This window comes from Alexandromys fortis, unplaced genomic scaffold (assembly GCF_014885135.2).
Source record: "Alexandromys fortis isolate MF-2015 unplaced genomic scaffold, M_Fortis_MF-2015_v1.1 scaffold_69, whole genome shotgun sequence".
Lineage (NCBI taxonomy): Eukaryota > Metazoa > Chordata > Mammalia > Rodentia > Cricetidae > Alexandromys > Alexandromys fortis.
The window spans coordinates 7,838,763-7,852,604 of NW_026067951.1; the positions used below are offsets into that span (position 1 = coordinate 7,838,763).

The 13,842-nt window shown below is 41.9% G+C and overlaps 1 pseudogene; it reads right to left on the minus strand.

The window, feature by feature from the left end:
- Positions 1 to 4,007: 4,007 nt before the first annotated feature.
- The window catches only part of LOC126506736 (ATP synthase subunit gamma, mitochondrial-like), a 34,046-nt pseudogene continuing 24,211 nt past the window's right edge, over positions 4,008 to 13,842 (minus strand).

The window sequence follows — 13,842 nt, forward strand, 5'->3', positions numbered from 1 at the left end:
ATTTTCACATAATTCACTTTTGAGTCGATTTTTTTTTAATTCTTCTGGAGTAGGGTGTATAATTCTTCTTATTTCGGGATCCCTGGATTCTGGTGAAGTCATGTTGCCTTTCAGGTTGTTGGAGGAAGTCTTGCATTGGCGCCTTCCCATCTCCTCCTTCAAATGGAGCCAGGAGAGGCCTGGTGTCTTGGTCCAGTCTTTGCTGTGACTGAGTCTCTGGGTGTATCTCTTCAGTGTGGAAGCAGGGACCGTCCCGTCCAGCTGGAAGTCCTCAGCACCCAAACATGGACGACTGGTAGTCCAATGACCCGCGGACAAAAAGGAGGAACTTGGGGGTAGGGCAGGGACGAGTAGAACACAGGACACCCTGCCTCACAAGTTGAAGGTGCGTGTGCTCCCTTTCAGGGGTCCTTGAGGCCTGACATGTAGGCAGGCACTCACCGCTCTGGGTTGGAAGTCTTAGTTTAGGAGCAGAAATCTGTTCCTGAGCAAAGGACCTTGCAGAAAACGCAGGCTTGGTGGGGGGTCGTGTGTAAGAAAGACAGCCCTGCAGAAGGAGCTGAGGGAGGGGGGTTTGTGCTCTCTTCCGGGACAATCGCCCCTGGATAGCACATACTCACCCGTCCAGATGGAACTCCTCAGCATCTAAACAGGGCTGCCTGGCAGCCCAATGATCCGGGGACAAAAGGAAGAACGGGGCAGGCAGGGTGGGATCCAGGAGAGCACAGGAGCCCGCCTGGGCTCCCTTACAGGGGACCTTGAGGCTCACTGCTCTGGGTGGGTAGCCTTAGTGTAGGAGCTTAAAACTGTTGTTGAGCACTGGTCGTAGCATACAGCAGGGCAGGGTTGGGGGGGTGCTGGGGTGCTGGGTCGTGCTTAAGAAAGACAGCCCTGCTGAAGGAGCTGGGGGAGGGGAGTTTGTGCTCTCTTCAGGGACAATCGCCCCTGGATAGCACACACTCATCCGTCCAGATGGAACTCTTCAGCACCTAAACAGGGCCGCCTGGTAGCCCAGTGATCCAGGGACAGAAGGCAGTATGGGACAATTTATTGAGTCTATTTTCACTTTCTTATTTTGAATTGTTTTATTTATTTATTTCTATTCTTTGCTTGTATTTACATAGATTTCTTTAAGGGATTTATTCATTTCCCCTTTAAGAATTGTTATCATATTCATAAATGTTGTATTAAGGCCTTTCTCTTGTATTTCAGTTATGTTGGAGAACACAGGGCCTATTGTGGTAGGTTCTGGGTTCCAACAGAGCCATACTTTCCTGGATGTTGTCAATTGTTTTTGTGCACTGGCATCTGGGCATCTGGGTTTGGGAAGATTGTAAGTCTAGGTACTGATATTGCTCTTGTCTTTGTTGGATGGGTGTTTTGTCCCTTGGTTTCTCTTGCCCTCCCTATTGTTAGGAGGGTGTGGTGGCTTTTGATACTTGGTAGGAAATAGTAGGTATAGACACAGGGAGCTTGGTGTGGGACAATTGTCTATATTCTGTCAATTATGTTTTAAATAAATGCTGATTGACCAGTAGCCAGGAAGGAAATATAGACGGGACAACCAGACAAAAAGTAGAGACAGATCAATGAGAACAGGAGAATTCTTGGAAGAGGGAAGCTCTTTCTGCAGTCCTGTCCAGACACAGAAGAATCAAGATGTTACTATGCTGCTGAAAAAGGTACTGAGCCATGTGGCTAACACAGATAAAAATAATGGGCTAATGTAAGTTATAAGTGTTAATAAGAAGCCTGAGCCAATGGGCCAATCAGTTTATAATTAATGTAGACCTCTGTGTGATTTCTTTGGGACTTAACGACTCTGAGAACTTGGCAGGACAGAAACCTCAGACAACAGGAGCTCCTGGTAAAATGTGTTTCTAGGCATGGGGAGCTGACCCTTAGGAATGGGGGTGGCCTACAAGGGGAGATAGGAGGGCATCCGAGGAAAGTAAGAAAGTAGTACGTTCTGCTAGGATCTGCTTAGTCCTCTGGTAATGGGGGCAGAGGTTAAGGAGAGGTCACTAACAGGCAATCTGTTACAGAACTGGAGAAGAGACTGAGGGATTGTATATGCAGGAAAGCAGGGAGAGTGGATATCTGAAGCCTACTTTTCTGGCCTACTTGCTTCTCTGTCAGGCTTGGCTAGTGACTTCCTAGAGAATATTTGCGGGAGTTTGGGGCTGGGATAACAGGATAAGTGGAGAGGAAGGCTAGAGAGGAAGATCTGTGTTATCCCCTGGAGATGGGGGCAAAGAAGAGGGGAGGTCACAGCAGGTGGTGTGCTACAGATCTGAGGCAGGGACTGGAGGATTGTGTTTGGAGGAGAGGAAGGAGGTGAAGTTCTGCAGCCAGCTTGCCCACTTTTTTGGCTGGAGTCTATTTGATAATTCGTGATGCTGCTGCATGACAATGATTGCAAGACAAAGGACAAGATAAATTCTTGTCCTAAATAGCTCTTACAGATTCTGGGAAAATGTAAGCATTTTATCCACTGTAAGTTTTTGTTCATATATGCTAGATATTCATAAAACTTTCAAAAACATTCAAAAACTTTCCTCACAAGCAAATCATTTTGATTCTATGTTTATAAAGGGGAAGAGAAGTACTTTATAATTTCTGAATTAAAAAAAAAAGAACAAAGAGCCAAACAATGCACTTCAAGTGTTTTTATGAATAGAACAGCATTCTCCCCCCAGACATAATTAGGTTAAAAAAAACATATACTCATCTAATTTCTTTGAATTGTTCCTGCTAACAATCTTCTAAATTGAAGCTCCTTACACCTAAACTTGTTTTATTACATTAATTTCTAGTTTTTTTCAGTGTTAAAAATTATATCCATTTGATCCAAAGTTGGAATCCAAAGCTTTCCAGAAAATATAACTCATAAAACTCTGAGTGACTGAGCCCTCTCTACAGCCTGAAAGAGTCCCTGGCAAAACCGACAGTGATACTGTGGGAGTGGCCTGCGTGTAAGTTAGCATTGCCACTGTGTTAGAGCCGGACCCGAAATGGCATTTATTAGTGACCAAAAGTAGAAATTCCGAAGACTGAGATTAGAATACAATGGGAAGCAATATCTAATTTTCCTTAGGAGAATGTAAAAACAATTCGACTCAGCTACAAGTCTTTAAAGACCTGAAACAACAACAACAAAAAAATCCATATGATTCTCTTATACTGAAAACTACAGGCACCTAATAACTTTATACTTCATTAGAACTATGTAGTGACATTCAATTGTATTTTAATAAATGAAGACTCTCTGAAGATCTGAGAGTAAACCAGTCCCACTGGTCAGCCTGTAGGTTATGATAATACACACCTTTAATCCCAGTAGCCACACTAGTTGCCATAGGAATCGGGTAGTGCATGCCTTTAATCACAGTGATACATGCCTTTACCCAGCCCTAGAGAGGATTCTAAAATAGGAGAAAACAGCTCTCAGTCACTGCATCATTCTGAGATTCCTGGAGGCAGGATTACCACTTTCAGACTGAGGTCAAGGTAAGAGCCAGTGGCTGACTGTTTTGCTTCTCAGATCTTCAGGTTGAACCCCAATTTCTGACCCTGAGCTTTTATTAATTGTGCTTCAGAACTACATAGAACCCAATGTCCTTCATCCCAAAAGTGAAGTTTCAGAGTAGTCTATTGACATCATATTATCCCAACCATTTATTTTTTTCTTAAGTCTAACTCACACAGTATAAGCAGGCATCTATTGCTACATAAAATTAGCATACAAACGACAACAACAGAAAAAAAACCTAGTTACTAAAAAGAATGAAGAGGTTTGTGCTACTGGGTAAGAATGTCTTCAAATGGCACAAGAAGGATGAGTTCTTCTGCCTTTCTTTTCATCAAAGTTGTTTATTGTAAGATAATTTACAAACATCTTGCTGTCTTTATAATTCAGCGGATCAAGTTTCTCACAAAGGCAGCAATCATTCAAAATCAGCTTTTTTTCTCTTCCTTACATCTTGTATAAGGCTGCAACTTGATTTTCATTCATCCACAGCAGTGACCCCAGAAACTGTCTCAATCACCTCTGGTGATAGCCTGATGGGCTTGACTGTGTGTCAACGTCACTTTGTCAATCATATCAGAAGCCTTCATCCTGGCTCTCTGCTCACTGGTGGTGAACTCCTTCGGGGAGTAGTAGATGATGTTGGCCAGACTGTATTCCTGGTAATTCTGTAGCACATCAGCATTGATGTCATCATAAACACTCATGCTCCCAGCAAGTACAGTGGTACTGAGAGCGAAGATGGGCTTATCTACTGTCTTATGGGAGATAACGGACTTGAACTGATTAAAAGTGATAAAACCTTTATCAAACTCATATCTATAATTTAAAAATTCAAGAGCAATAATCGATGTATTTCCAAAAGTAGGGTCTTTCGTCCATGTCTTTGAATAGCATCAAAAATGGATCAGAGTGAGTCCTACAAAATATGCACCTAATTTTTTCACCAATTCCAACTAGTATAACCTCTTCCCAGTAGCTGTGAGGCTTCCCACCTCATTTTCCATCTGTTTAGCCAATGAGGAATGAAATAGCACCACAAAACCTTTCATCTGAGGACACACCAGTAAGGGGGTGTTTCCTCTCGTCCTCAGGTCCCTTCACATCAGCCTTCTCATTTAAAGTCGAGAGCGTGTTCCCACTCAGCCTGGGCATACTTTATAGCTGTCTCCATCTTCATAGACTTGGCAATTTCTGGATGTCTTTGATTGACTTTGGTCTCTTGGAAATGCCTTTCAAAATTACCGTTTTGAACTTGGATCCATTGTGGCTGCATGGCATAGGCCCACAGCCACACAACTCTCTCCACAAGAATGTGGTGAAATCTTGAAGGACAGCAGGATTCAGCTGGGACAATGCAAATGTTGAAGTTACTACATCTTCTAACACCAGAACCATCTGGAAGGCAAAGATTTCTTCACTACACTGTCTGTTCCCTGAGCTCTGGAGGCTCAAGGCTGGTGTCAGCTGGGTTTATGGATGAGATTACTTAACTATGGGTTTTTTGGTAACTTGGACTTCCTCATGACATAGTGGCCTGGGACTGTTGGACAGGTGGATTTCTTAATTTTTATTCTTTTTTTCCCTTTTACTTGATTGGGTTAAGACATGATTAAGGCATTTGAAAATCTCACTTCTGGATGTGCCTATGAGGACATTCATTTTCTAAGATGGTTAAATTATGAGGCTCCTGTCTTTCTAAGATGATTAAATGATGAGAGCAGTCTGTCTGTTGATGGATTTAAAGTTTTATGAAACCATGAATTGGGTTGCTATGGTGTGCCTATGAAGGTCCATCTGGCCCTGGCCTCCTCCTATTATTCTTCTTAGCTTTGTGGCTGGCATGAGGTTCCTTTATGTCCCTCTTCCACAATGTTTCTCCTTTGCTCCATAGAATAGCCGATGGAGCCAGTGAGCACACATTTAGGCCTCAGAAACCATGACCCCAAGTGAGTCTTCTCTCCTTTACACTGTTTCTCTTATGTATTTGACAAGGAAGAAAATCACAACTAACAATGTGAAGAATAAATACTCTATAAGCTACATAATCTCCCCTGATCTATCCTGGGTGCAAGATGAATTCACTTCTACAACATTTGAGATTTTTAAAAAATGTATTATTGAGGCTCTCCTATGGCTGAGGGTGGGCAACTGAGCTCTGTCCTCAAAGGGAAGAGTATCAACAGAATTAAAAACATAACTAGTTTATCTAAATAATTGCCTTTTCTCACTCATTCTTGTAGACAGAAGTTTCTGTCTAGACCTGAAGGTGTTCAGTTCCAAAGAAACACACAGATGCTTATCTTAATTATAAACTGCTTGGCCTATTAGCTCAGGCTTATTATTAACTAGCTCTTATAACAAATTAACCCATAATTCTTGTCTATATTTAACCATATGGCTTGGTACCTTTTCTCAGTGAAACATTCTCATCCTGATTCCTCTATGTCTGGGTGGTGACTGTGTCTCTGTTTTGCCTCTTCCAAAAATTCTCTTTGTCTGATCATCCTGCCTATGCTTCCTGCCTGGCTACTGGCTAATCAGCATTTTATTAAACTAATACGAGTGACAAATCTTCAGTTTACAAAAGCCTTATCCCCACCCCCAAGATCCCAATTTTTGCCCGGCAATCTTGTCTACTTCCCATAACCAGGAGGATAGCTATATGTTTTTCTTTGGGATCACCTTAGGGGGGTAAGGGGAGATGGGGAGAGAAAAGTGAGAAGGGGAGGTTGGGGGGAACTTGGGAAACGGGATGATTGGGATAAAGGAAGGTTGGATAGGGGAGCAGGGAAGCACATATCTTAATTAAGGGAGCCATCTTAGGGTTGGCAAGAGACTTGGACCTAGAGGGGCTCCCAGGTGCCCAGGGCGATGTCCCCAGTTAGTTCCTGGGGCAGCTGAGGACAGGGAACCTGAAATGACCCTATCCTATAGCCATACTGATGAATATCATGCATATCACCATAGAACCTTCATCTGGAGATGGATGGAGATAGAGACAGAGACCCACACTGGAGCACCGGACTGAACTCCCAAGGTCCCAATGAGGAGCAGAAGGAGGGAAAATATGAGCAAAGAAGTCAGGACCACAAGGGGTGCACCCACCCACGGAGACAGTGGGGCTGATCTATTGGGAACTCACCAAGGCCAGCTGGACTGTGACTGAAAAAGCATGGGATAAAACCGGATACTCTGAACATGGCGGACAATGAGGGCTGCTGAGAAGCCAAGGACAATGACACTGGGTTTTGATCCTACTTCATGTTCTGGCTTTGTGGGAGACTAACCAGTTTGGATGTACACCTTCCTAGACCAGGATGGAGCGGGGAGGACTTTAGACTTTCCACAGGGCAGGGAACCCTGACTGCCCTTCAGACTGGAGAGGGAGGGGGAGAGGAGTGGGAGGAGGGGGAGGGAAAAGGGAGACAGGGAGGGAAATGGTAGGCGGGGAGGAGGCAGAAATTTTTTTTTCAATAAAAAATTATATTAAAAAAAAGCCTTATCCCACAGCACATTCTCGTCTCAGTGGATGGCAGAGTAGAATATTAAGATGGTCTCACTTTTCTAGGATGGTGTCATCCAGTTGGTCTTCATTCTGAATTAATGTTCCCACACCACTTGAATAAGTCTTTTGCAAATACAGTACCTGAGCCAGTAAGAGGGTTCAGGAGTTGGTAGAAGAGGTGATTAACAAAATCATATTCACCTCTTCAAATTAGTAAGAAAATATTTTCTAGAAAGTTTCGTTTCAGTCTCAAAATACACACCAAATAGACAAGTTTTATTCTATACAAGTGTGTGCTTCAACAAAAGTCAAATGAGCTTCCCTCTCAGGAAATCCTATGAGAAATATTGAACATCCTGGAACTTCCAAACATTTCTAATGTCTTTCCCTAGTACCATTTCACAACTTCCATTTCTTTCCCTAAGTAGTTGACATTGTTTTCCTCTTTTGTTGTAAAAAACTAACTCTTCCATTTTCTATGATGGATTTCAATAAGAATTTGATAACAAAGCAAAATATGATACAAAACACATTTATACAACACATCATGCCCGGCTCCTCTGGGGCTGAAAGAGAGCAAAGTAAGTTATGAGCCATGGAAAACAGTCCTTTAAAACAGTTCTTTCAAAGGACCTTATAAAGGTAGTATTTTCCAGAATTCACTTTTCAAATAAGAACTTTGACTTTGTTCAAAAATACTTGAATTTATTTAAAAATAAAGGGTATATTTTCCAAGATGATGTCAGAGCCGAGTAGAGAAGCTGTATATATGCTATCTGTTCAGCTGCAATTCTCATTACTGTCAGCTGAATTAAATTAACATTTTCTAAGGAAGAAAGAGCGATTTGGAGGAAATATCAAAAATGATGAAACTTCTTTTGACTTGTAAATCAAATAGCCTTCTTAAGATTATTTAAAGCATGAAGTCTGTAGTAAAGCCAAAGTATATGTAATTGCTCTCCATTTTTCATTTCATTTAAAAATGAGTTTTTACTGTGTTTGACTGATGGAAGCAATCATGTGACAGAGATGCACAGACAGGAAAATATATACATATTAAAGGGACATACACTTTTGTGAAGCAAGGAGCCTTGTTATTATTTATGTGTTTTCAATGGCCCTACATATCTTTGTAGACTTAACTCTGAAAAGTGTTCTATGCCTTGAGGAACTATCCACAGATGACCCCTCTTCCTCTGAGCATGTACAGTATCCTCCCATAGCTCCCAAGTGCCAAGATACGATGGTCCAAGGAGTAAGAGAAACGTTCCCATATTTGCGGTCCCCATTGTCACCTTCTGCCTTAGCACTTCACCTTCTCCCCACTGAAAGGCGCAAACTTTCATCATATTTAGCTCGTAACCGCCCCCCCCATCTCTCTTGTATATATCTAAGCAAACCTGATCACAGTAATAAATTGATGGACTTTTTGAAATCATACTTGTTTATATTTACAGAAACAACTGCTGGCAGTTGCCAGGCACTGCACCAGTGCTGCCATCCACACTGGATAGAGACTTCCTTCTGTAGTGAGCCACGGTTAATACAGAGACTCATGGCTATTCAAAATGCTGAAAACAAATAAGTGTTGAGTATTTGGCACAAAATAAGACAACTATGTTACCCGCTCCTTGGCAAGGATCATCACAAAAACAAGAAGTGACGAGATAGTAAGAGGATAGAATGAAGCCTTACAAAAAGCTGTTTTCTAGATATGACATGGCCAATATTCTCATGAACACACAGCAGCTGTCGCTACTTGTGTACACACACACACACACATACACACACACACACACAAAAGACATGAAAGGATGATGAGGAGGGATACTTGACCAAAAGAAGGGGATCGGTAAGAGTAGAAGAGGGGTAAGAAGGTAACAATGGTGAATGCTTTCACAATGAGGTCTGCACATATGGAATTGATGGAAATTAAATTTAAGAAGCATTTGTCGTAGAAATGAATTAAATTATTCATGAGCAATGTGCACAACTGATTGTTACCATAGTCACAATAATAGTTAAGTCTTTGTATCGATCACTGCAAACAGATCAGATGTTGTGATTTGTATCTGTTTTTTTTTTTTTTGTAAAAAAATTAGAATTCTCACATACCCATGGAAAGATATATATACACGCATATACGCGTGTGAGAACAAAAGGTCTGTCATTAAAATCATTTGCAGCTCCATCTCCCAGCTAGGTGAGTCCTCTCAGCCTATTGGTATGTATCCCATACCAAATTTGATTTGTCTGCGCAATGGTAATCGGAATAACATCCTATTTTACTCTGTTTCATAACTTGCCTTATTCCCTTTGTACATTGTATTTTCTTTTTATATAAAAATCCTTCCTCTTTTTCCAGTGGCTGTTTAGCACGTCCTTATAGTGAAGTAGTCTGATTTATTTAACCAATGTTCCCTTTCCAAACATTTAAATGGATCTTAGTCATCTTTGTTGCTGTTTCCTGTAACATACAAATCTGTAATAAACATTCTCGAAGCCATATTCCTTCATACAATAATGGTTTGATTACTGTGCTTGTTCTGTTATTCTAAGTTTAAAAAGTCAGAGCAGACATTAAAGAACCATAGTTTGAGGAATATTTCTATATAACAAGAACCAAAGACCTTATGAAATGAGGGGAAGATGGCGTAAGGAGTGTTTGTTTGTTTTACTGTTACTAAGGCTAGCCCAGCATCCCTGAAACACACTGAGTACCGAAACCAATCTATTCCAACGGCTCATATGGCCAGGCTTGGCAGAAAGAATACATCTTTTGAAGAAGCTATGCCTGGGGAATACAGTGATCTCAGGAGGCTCCGCAGAAGCTGAGTTCCCGTCTGCCTTTTTTGGCAATAAAATCAAATCCTAGCTGCCACCGTCATTAACTCACACCTGATATGTCTTCTATGTCCAGTCCTCTCTGAACATCTGTCAGACTGTTCCTTTTTACACACTCAAGGATGTTATGTAATCTGTGAAGATATACCCATGTGTTTCATATTTAAAATGTAAATTTCATAATTGGGTCAAAAATTCTCCAATCTTTCTGAACCAAACAAAACACATTTATCTGATTAACATAATCACAAAATTATGTTTTGTTTGCAGAAACATTCACGGATACAGTCAAATGAGTTTGGTTTCCTTTTCTTCTGCTGATGGTATCTTTCTAATGAAGAATGTTCGAGGAAGCAAAAAAGCGGAATTGGCAAACACACGTTAATTATTATTCCACCAGAAACTGAGTTTATTCTAGAGATGCTCCGAGGTTCTCAGGATTCGCTCACCAGCACCTGCAGACCATCATTTTCTGGACCATGTCTACTTCCTGTTTCCGTTGAAATAATCGTGGTTTCGTCTTATGGTTGGCTGTGTTTCACAGTTGGCAAAACGCTGCAATATGTAAAGGTCTCTCAACTGTCGTGAACTGGAAAACCTGCAAACCTGGATTTTACTAACTCCCTGATCCACCCCCTCCCCCGCACCCCGAGAATGATTGTCAGTAAAACTGTGAACGCTTGGGACAGCAGAACAATTGAACATAAACTTTAAAAAGTGTATCGTATTTCCTTGTTTCCGCCTTCTCCTTTTCTTTCTAAATCCAGAGGGATGGGGGTAAGCCCGCAAAATGCAAGGATGATGTTCTCTTTGGCTGAAGAAAACACAGCTGAGTAGAAACTGACGTGTACTGTGGCGATACTTTGAAACTGCTATTATTGTAGCTTCTCAAGAGAAAAGTGTGTTTCCGAATAAAGTAGTCATTATAGTTAAAATGGACAAATATATGTATCTCTGCCAATACCAAAATCAATAGTAACTATAAAATCAGTTGACTTAGGCCTGTAACAAGCTGGGAAGAGAACTCAACTGGTAAGGTACCTGCCATATAAACATGGGGATCTGGATTGGATCCCCAGAACCTGTGTTAAAAAGCTAGGCGTGGTGACACCAGCTTGTAATGCAAGCTAGTTGGTGAGTTCCAGGGCAGTGAGAGACCTTGTCTCAAAAAACATATATGGATTCCCTGCCCTGTGGGAATCCATATTTTTTTTTTGAGACAAGGTCTCTCACTGCCCTGGGAACCCTGATTGCTCTTTGGGCTGACGAGGGAGGGGGACTTGATTGGGGGATGGGGAGGGAAATGGGAGGCAGCAGTGGGGAAGAGACAGAAATCTTTAATAAATAAATAAAAAAAGAAAAAAAAAGAACTGAAAAAATATATGGACAGCATATTGAGAAACTATGTATGAGGTTGATCTCTGGTCTCCACATACACTCACACGTGAATACACATTCAGACTCATGCACACACATATATACCTGCACACTTATGTGTTAACATGTGTATGAACATGCATACACACACGAAATAGTTTTTTAACTGGTGTATTTCTGCTTAACTTCCAATCCACTTACCACTGCTCTCTCCAATCCTCCTTATTATTACATAAAGGTTCCAGTTTTAGGAAAGGGGAGTAATGGAGTACCGTCCAGCAATCGCCAGGGAAACAACCACCTTAAGAACAACTGGGCTGGTATCTTTAAGAAAAAAAAACATGAAGAACTGGAAAGATGGCTTAGTGGTTAAGAGCCCTGGCTGCTCTTCCAGAGGTCCTGGGTTTGTTCCCCAGCATCCACATGGCAGCTCATAAAGGGCTGTAACTCTAGACCTGTGGGATCTGATGACCTCCTCTGGTATGCAAGTGTAGATGCAGACAAAGCACCCATATACATAAAATACAATCAAACAATCTTAGAAAGAAAGAAGGAGGGGGAAGGAGGGAGAAGAAAAGAAGAAAGGAAGGAGAAAGAAAGTGCAATTGAGCAAAGCAGCCAAGAATGCCTAAAAGTTCCGTTGTGTCTTAGAAGACTGGACTTGGAGACAACACATCTTATTCTGGATGAGATGGGGCTATGGGGTGTGAAGAGCAGGTGGACACAGAGAACAATAGAACTTGGGATCTATGTGAACATCCCCATTTCCAGGTACCCGCTGTTGGTGATTGTGATAAGTACTATTGATTTTTCAACTTGATGTAATCTTGAATCACCGTAGACATAGGCCTTCAAGCATGTCTGGGGGGGCATTTCCAGACAGCATCAATTGAGGTGGGAATGTCTGAGCAGGGGTGGATTTCCAGACAGCATCAATTGAGGTGGGGATGTCTGGGATGGGGTGGATTTCCAGACAGCATCAGTTGAGGTGGGAATGTCTGAGGGGGGGTGGATTTCCAGACAGCATTAGTTGAGGTGGGAAGATTTGCTCTAAAAGTGGATGTCACCTTTCCATTGGCTGAAGTCCTAGGCTGAATAAAAGGAGGATGTAGTCTGAGCAAGATCATTCCTCCTTTTGCTTCCCAACTGAAGGTATAGCCCCACCAGCTGTAGACTGACTTTCTTTCCTGACCCCAGCCCCAAATAATGACATGGAAACTTTTTATTAATTATGAAAGCTTGGCTTTTAGCTCAGGTTTGTCCCAACTAACTCTTACAGCTGAAATTAACCCATTTATATTTATATAAAACTCCATTCTGTCACATGGTATTAGCTCTCATCTTATACCTCCTATTTCCCCTCCATCTGGCTAGCGACTACCCTTCTTCCCCAAGTCCTTGCGGCCTTGTTCCCATGCCTCCCACCACCAAAACGAACTATACGTTCAAATTGCACCAAAGTACTTCTGACCTCAGTTAAGTTGCTCTCACTGGGCATTTTGTCATAGCAAAGCATAAAATAGCTAATAAAGGGGTAATAAGGCACTTTTCCAGTAGGGAGTGTTTGGTTTATAGATTGCCTCATTAATCTTTGAGACCAAAACTAAAACGGAAACCATCTAATTGTAAAACCATCCTCATTTTCTGCTTGATTTCCATTTTACAAAATAGTTGAATTTAGTCTCTCTCTCTCCCTCCCTCCTTCCCTCCCTCCCTCCCCACCCCTGTGTGAGTGCATGTGTAAGTGTGTGATTTATGAGCACATAAGTAGATGAGTTAATGTGCTTATGTCTCCTTATGTATAGAGATCAGTGGAAGATGATGCCTCCTGCCTAATTACTCTGCCTGTTAGTTTAATTCTTTGAGGATTTTCTACAATGTGTTTTGATCATATTCACGCACCCCCAACCCCCCCCCCACCCCCCGTCCTGTAATTTTGAGAAGGAGTTCTCACGGAGTCTGGAGCTATACTGTCACTCAGAAAACTAAGTGATCCTCCTGTCTTCATCCACTGGGGTTAGAGGTAGCCTGCTTACCTGACCACACTTAGGTTTTTAGGGGGGAACTGAGATCCAAACTCAGGTGCTTATGTTGGCACGGCAAGTGTTCCTACCCACTGATCCGACTAGCCCCTAGAAACTTTTTTAACTCTACAATCTGAAAAATTGATCCAAGTGCTAAACGGGCCGCAGGTTCAGAAATTTTATGGTTAATCCGGGAACTGACTGACCTTGCAGATGGCCCTGTGAAAATAGCTTCATCACAGACCGATTTCGTAGTCTGATCTTCTAAACTGCTGGGTCATCCATGGCCGTGCCGATCCTATATGTGCAATATGGCAACAAAACATGTTTCACACACACACACACACACACACACACACACACACACACATCCCTTCTTGGACTTTTTAACATGCAGCAGCAGCACTTGGGAAACTCTTGCCCAGGGTCCTGGCTCCACCCCAGCTTCATGCTCCTTCTTTCCTTTTTTTTTACCATGAAGAAGGAAGCCTAATCATCTTTTACCAAATGTTTTCCATAGCCAGAGGACTCATTGATGGGAAATGATAAATCCCTAGCAA